Source organism: Corvus brachyrhynchos, unplaced genomic scaffold (assembly GCF_000691975.1).
Source record: "Corvus brachyrhynchos isolate BGI_N302 unplaced genomic scaffold, ASM69197v1 scaffold32, whole genome shotgun sequence".
In the NCBI taxonomy this organism is placed as follows: domain Eukaryota; kingdom Metazoa; phylum Chordata; class Aves; order Passeriformes; family Corvidae; genus Corvus; species Corvus brachyrhynchos.
In genome coordinates, this window is record NW_008237919.1 from 5,767,123 (window position 1) to 5,774,601 (window position 7,479).

The window sequence follows — 7,479 nt, forward strand, 5'->3', positions numbered from 1 at the left end:
TTGGTTGCTTGGTGTATTTTTGTTTGTTTGTTTTGTTTTGGTGATGTTTCATATCTGGAACATTTACAAAAAAAAAAAAGAGTTAAACATGGAGATAGTTCAAAAGGCTTTAAGGGCAGCCAGCCTCCCACTCCCTATCCTTTGCTAAGCGGGATGCAAGACGTACATCAAAGCTTCTGTGGATGAATGTGGTAAGTGTTACCCTGCACTCTACATGCTATGAGAGAGCTAGATCCAAAAAGGAACCTGAGCACTGAACTGTGTGAAAACTTCTCAGCTGCTAACTTTGCCATCACTGGGTTTCAGCATCTGTTTCCCAGAGTGTAATTCAGGGTGGTGAGTTGGGCCCTTGGTTTTCTCAGAGGCAATGCAGAGCAACATCAAAACCTGCAGAGTGGTGCCCCCATCCCACTACTGCCTGTCTTCCTGGCCCTTAGCCCCAGCTGCATGATGGACACTCCAGAGACACCACTCTGGGGCTTCTTATACTTAAAGTAGGGAAGGGGAGCTAGCAATTTTTTAAGAATTAAAAAAAATAAAGCCGTAAGGAGGAGGTTCATGGCCTTCTATATGGCAACCCGATGCAGAATCTTAAAAATGATGGGTTACAGCTTTTCAAGAAGGACATTGGAAAATTAGGTTCATTTCTGCTGAAATACAGAGAAAATGTTTGGGATTTAATAATTTTTTCTGCTATTGTATATTGTTTTACTGTATTAATTTTTTGCTGATTTTAGCATTATTTTAATTCTGATTAGTAAATGTTATTGCAATAAAGTAAAATATATAACTTGAAACATAATAAAAGTAAATATGATGTTTTATTATTGGCAACAGCTGACTTCTTCTGGAATGGATAAGTGAGAAGCAGTTGTAAATACTAACTGAATTTCTTTTTTTTACTGGCTAGACAGCAATTATTTTTTATAACAACAATGAAAGCTGAAAGCCTATATGGAAAGGAAAACGGAGTAGAACTCCTTTCTTCTTAGATATTTAGATCTGCAGTGAATAACAACAGCTAATTTTTGTTTTCTTGAGGAATCAAAGCCAATCAAAGACAATTAGCTCTGCTCAGACTAGACTGAAATAAGAAAAGGTCATAGAAGAATAACAAAGATCTTCAAAGTTGTTGAACAACTTTCCTATGGGAAACAACTCAGCAGACAAAAACTTTCAGACTGGATATGACCAAGGAGTGATATAGATGTGGACTACAAAACTTTAAGAGGCCTGGATAAGGTGAATAGGAAAGACTGTTTGCTGCTTTTTCTAGTACAGAACGATGAGGCCTCAAATGAAGGACAGAGGCTCATGACAAACAAGGAGTTCATTCTTCACACTGTTCACAGCCATGTGGAGCTGGAGGACTTGGTGCCACAAGATGTTGCTGCTGATAAAAATTTCCAACTTCTCCAGGGAAAGTGAACAAAGAAATACATCTCAATTGAGGCAAATGAAGAGAAAGGTATCTTTGACAAGTGATATCCTGACCCACAAATTGTTGGAGGGCAGGAAAATATTCTAGGGAGTAACTACTGCATTCCTAGCCTGTTTCTAATCTCCTTGGGCACCTGCTACTTTCAGAGGTAGGCTAGAGGAGCCTGGGGTCTAATTTGTCATGGCTTCAGTGTTTTTGTGAATGAAAGCTGTACATTGTTCTTGGCAATAGGAAGAGAATTCACAGCTTCTTTACTGCCCTATGAATGTTCCAGATGCCAAGTGTGGAGCCTTGGTCACTCCTCCTGGCCTTAAATGTATGCTGAATTATTTTCCTGACCTTTTGCGTAAGCAAAAGTTATTGATGAGTGATTATCTTTAACCATCCAATGCCTCATATGGAAAAGAAGGCAGATTTTGAAAAGTATTTTGCTCATGTCAGATCTTTTTCAGTGTCTTTCTAAACACAGTTTAAGAAAAATGCAAAATTCTAGATGGCATTGCTCCTAAATTAGAGAGAATTTTAGGGGCACTTCAGAAACTGATTTAATAGAACCAGTAGATCTCCTGAGGCTTAATATGCCGAAGTCACAATGTATCAACAAGTGGTTTTGCAAGAACTATATTACAGAGGAAAATGTAGTTCCCATAAGATCATTTAATATAATTTCATCATGAATATTTACTGTTGTTTCAGTCACTAACACAATCAGTCACAGTAGGGAAAACATAGATGTTCTAAATTTGTTTTTCATCAAAATGACTGAAAACATTTTTCCACTGATTTTGGCATCTTTAGTATGCTGGTTATTGAAGAAATCAATGCATTAATAGGGGTCATTTAAGAAAATTTTCGTAAGGTTTCTGATACAATTATGAAATATTTTTATCAACAAATCTGTATGACCAGTTTCTGGAACTTTGATTTGTCTTCTGATAAAATCTTCTTTCCATATCATTTTAATAAATTTAAAAATCCAGAGAAAAGTTTTAAAGAACAATAAATCCTTGAGATTTTAGAGAGAGAGATGCAGAAAAAAAATGTTTTATTGGAAAGTCATTATATATAAAAGGAAACTAATTCCAGCAAATTCACTCAAAGTCATTCTGTCTGAGAAAAAGAAGACCTTTTTTCTTGTTCTCCTTCACCTTACCTAGGAAGAGGAACTGTCACCAGTTTTCAGTGATTATGGAAGCATGGGTACATGGGCAGCATCTTTCAGCATTTTGCTACCAGTTGGGTATTTCTCAACTGAACTATGTGGCAGCACATCTCGTGCAACACTCCTGCTATAGCATGAAGAACTGGAAGAACATAGAGCACATTCCCATGTGGGAGGCCTGGAAGAGAAAATGCAACCACAGGTATGATGCAGGCAAATACCTGCAGTAGGAGTTAAGGGCATCCAAGGCTGATCACATTCCCAGATGTTTGCCCTTCTCCCCTGTGTAACAAAAAAAAGATTTTGCAAATTAGAGGTGCTGATTAGGGACAACTTCATAGTCTCTCAGAAGACATTGCACATATATCTTAACAGTTTATGCTACAGGAATATATAAATATTCTGACAATTCGTTGTCCTCTTTCATACATTTTGGTGAGGAAGGCCATTGTGTGCTTTCACAGTAGATAAAAGACTATTTCCTGAAGGCATAAAATTCTCTCCTTTCAGCATTCTTAATCCACTGACATTTACAGATCAAGGATTTGAGGACAATAAAAAGAAAAAATAATGGGACAAAAATAATGCAGGGTAACTGTAAGGAAAGAGATACAGAAGGATTATTATATTAAACCAACTTTCTGAAATTTGTGAGAGAGGAAATTCATTCAAACTGAGGGTTTTGGAGAGGAAAAAAATGGTCTAAATCCACACTGGCTTCAAGATTACTGCCATGAGAGCAAATCAAGACTTAAGCTAAGAACAATCCTCTCAATCAGAGATAAAGGTCAAGCATAACTGTCTGCCCCTGTGTAGACATCTGTTGTAAAGGTGGAGACTATATGGCATCTGAGCTATCAAAATGGGTAGTTTCCATGAGGTTTTATAGATACAAAAAATATATTAATCTTGACATCATGAAGGTAAACTGACTGAAACTCTCTCCAGTTCTGCAGAATTAGAATGCAGTTCCCTGGTTTCTGATTTAGAAATCCCTTTTCTTTGCAGCTGCCTGCAATATTTGCTCATGATCTCTGCTACCTCATAGGTTTAATCTTTCCAAGATTTCCATGGTTTTAAAATAAAGTTATTTTTATTTCCCATTCTACTTCTGCTGGAGTAGTTTCTGTGGGCAAATCTTTCAGCTGTTCTTTGCACTCCTAATTAAATCCAAAACTGTTACAAGAAATTGCCTCACAAGCAAGTCACGTTCTGCACAAACATCGCAGCTCCGTGGGTGGTTGTTTGAAGTACATACTTGCCATATCTTGCAATCTAGAAATCTCATTCCATGTCCTCAGCAGCAGTGTAATATCCCTCTATCTATTTATCATTTCAGTAGTATCGGTCTTTTGCTATGTATTCCTACCATACATTTTTACTGCCATTTCTGGTTTGACTATCTTCTCTAGGAACCTTTGTACTTTACAGTGCAAAACCTCAGATGCAAAGGTAGTCTTTCAGAGCCAGATCCTAAAATTCAAACTCAGACATAAGAGGGCATAATCATCTTTGTTGTGCTCAAGTTTTCAGACTGCTGAGTTAATACACATTTCCTTGATGGATGCTGGGACGACTTCCCAATAGTTTCTCAAACTTGTTGTGTGGATAACGGTGATAACAAAGCCAAAGCCAAAGGCTGAGTTTAGCTATGAAGCCAGACCTTTTATCAACTACCTACTGCAACACTGGCAGGAAGACAGGGTCAAAAGAGCTTCTGTTGAAATACGTCTTTGTTTTGGGCTTAGCCAGGCTGAAGTGTGCCCTGATGCCCTGATATTGGACTGCCAGGCACTGGAAGCCCAATACTTAGAAAGAATAATTCTTCCAATAATGCAACACGATGGCCATTGTCATAAAATTAAGAAGGGCTTTGTGCTAGTAAAAAACTGTAATATGTGATTTCTATTATCTGGCTTTAAGTTTACATGGGAATAGAACTTACTAGCCTTTAACCTACGCCTACTCCCTCCACAAAGTAATGGGTTTACATTAAGTAAATGCCAAAGAAAACTGACTTCTAATATCTTTCTGACCAGATGATGATTTGTTTTTCATTCCTAAGTTTACTTTCTACATTTTCTTTTGCATTATTTTGTCTCTTTTTAATCCTCTTGGATGATAAACCAGTCCATTCCCATCATTGCAGCTAACCAAGTCATCAAATCAGTGACCTGCCCTTAGTCTGACAGTTCCCATCCCCTTGCTTTATTTCCCACACTGTCCATAAGGTAATAAATTCTGTTTGTAATTAAATAATCCCTGAGTAAAATTCATAAGCAATCTTTTTAGCAGGTATCCTCTTCCAGAGGAATATCTTGTCATCAATCTACAAAACTGTGCTCACTCTTGCTGCCATCTATTACTACAATGAATTGTGAATTCTTTATTAGCGCAGTGGCACTGTTTCACAAAGAAATAGAGGATAAATCCACCCCACAGTAATTAGGAGAAGGGAATTCTGGGACTGAATGTCTCAAGCTGACGACAAATCTATCAGGTCGGTTCTTTGTTTTCTGCAACTGTGTTAGGGAAATGAATGGCTGATCCATGAGTTTTAAAAAAAAACATGTAGAAACCATGATGGAAGAAGTTACACAGAGTATTGACAACAAATTCCAGCCCAGCACATGTCCTGTTACAGCCCCAAATCAGGTACCAAAGTACCAAAGGACATGGATCTTCGAAACACCTCCAGTTTTGCATTCCATGGACCTTATTTTGAGGTATTTGATTGTCCTCAGGCAGGGCATATGGTGCTCCAAGGGCTCACTCAGGTACAACTTCTCTGTGTTGTGCAGTCCCACACTCCTCACTATCATCTGTATTAATCTTAATAATTACAAAATTGAAAAGAGTATCAATTTATTATCAAATTAATTCAAGGCTACCATCACATAAGAAATACTTTGCATTAACTAAGTAAATTATCAAGCACCAGTCAATCTTTATCTTCTGAGTCACCTACATTAAGATGCACAGTTTACTGCATCATTCACTTTTGGACCAGGGGCTTGCTCAGTCGGCCACAATTTCTTTCTCCTTCAAAAAGTTGCAGTGTTACCTGCAGATCTAGCTGCACACAAACCGGAGAACTGACAACATGTTCATTCACCATCAGGCTGGTATTCAATACTTTGCCTTCCTTTTCTCTCCTTTTTCTTTCTTTTCACTGGCAGCTACTGTTAGTTTGACTTTCCTCTTCAAAATGACCACCTTATGCCCTTATGCAAATCAGGGAGTTTGTGCCTTGAGCAGTTCTTAATGCTAAATGGACTGTATCCCATCTTTTCCTCGTTATGAAGAGGGAACAGGCTCTTTCTTATTTTTTTTTTTTTTTGGAGGCTTACCTCCGAAACACAGAAGAAGAGAAGGAAACACAGGTGCTAAAAGATTAAAGATTAAATTCTGGGCACTGAGAGATTTTTAGGAGAGCTGCCAAAGGTCACAGCAGTAATGCCCAGGAACGTGCATTTGCTAAGTCCCAGTGCAAAGCCTGCTGTTCATCCTTTGTGTTTCTTACAGAACAAGATGGGTTTCAAAGAAGGCTACATCAGGGCAACCCGACATCCTGCTGCAGGCTGGGTGCTGCACCCTTATGTCAGCCTTCCAGTGGTTAAACCACTTGAAATGATTCCTTTCTGGATATTTCAGAAAATCCTTTTGAAAGAAAGGTGCTATAGCCCCCAGAAACAGGATACCAGTGCTATTGCTGATTTAAATGCAACCATTGTGCTGTCAATGCCTATAGTTATCTGATTTATTACTTTGAGTTTTGGCCTTCCCTTTCCATTTGGATGAAAATCTTTGATCTGAGTTAATACCTTCATCTGGAGATTTAGACAGCTGTAGTGTACATACAAGGGATGGTATTGTTTCCATAATGATGGAGGTTTCCTCACCTGCTGTTTCATTTTATCTTTTAATTTAGTTAAATCAGGAGTTCTTATTCTCTTGAATCACCTTCTGCTTGACAATGACAGAATTTGGATCAAAAGGGCAAGGCCAGAGTGTTTTTACCTTCAGAACTCTGCATTTAGCTCCCATTGCTTCTGTCACTTTCATTCAATTATCTCTCACAATTTAAAGCACATCTAAACAGATATTGCAGGTGGCTATAAAATTACAGAAATGGAAAAATACAGACATTTCAATGTATTTGTTGTATTTTGTGCTCAAATTGGAAGCAAATGAATGTTACCATCTTATGACTGCATGTTTCTTTGTATGAGATAATTACTGTACACATTCAGACAAATTAAACTGTGACCTGAGGGCCACATCATAGCAGTCAGCTCCATCACCTTTTGTGAACAAATGTGATACTTAACACTGACATCAGTGATTAGATCAGGTTCTCAGACTATTTCTGAATAACAAATGCTTGTTCAATCAAAATAAATTACGCCTTTGGGGCTACTGCTGAGAAGAGATCATATACGCAAAAGAGTTGCACTATTTAGATGCCTCAGGATGTTTTATTTATAAGTTAAGGTACTGTGACTATCAGTGCTTTTTCAGAAGATGCATCAGAAATCTCAAGGTCAAGCATTCAGTGTTAGAAAATGCCACCAAATTCCACTGTGACAGTGTGCTAGGAAATAAGTTTAATAACATTGTTATATACTCTGTTCCTATGAGTCAGTCTCACCCAAGGGATAGAACAGCCATTAACATCAGACAGGCAGGGATGGAAAGCATCTTTTGACATTTAGCATTCAGTGCACAGCTTTGGGCTCCATACAAGAGCTAAAACCCTGCTCTGAAGAGATATTTTGATTTCCTTACGAACATTTCATGATATTATAGTACCATACATGCCTCACAAACAGTAAATAATCTTTTCTCGAACACTTTAGAAAATGAAAGAATCATT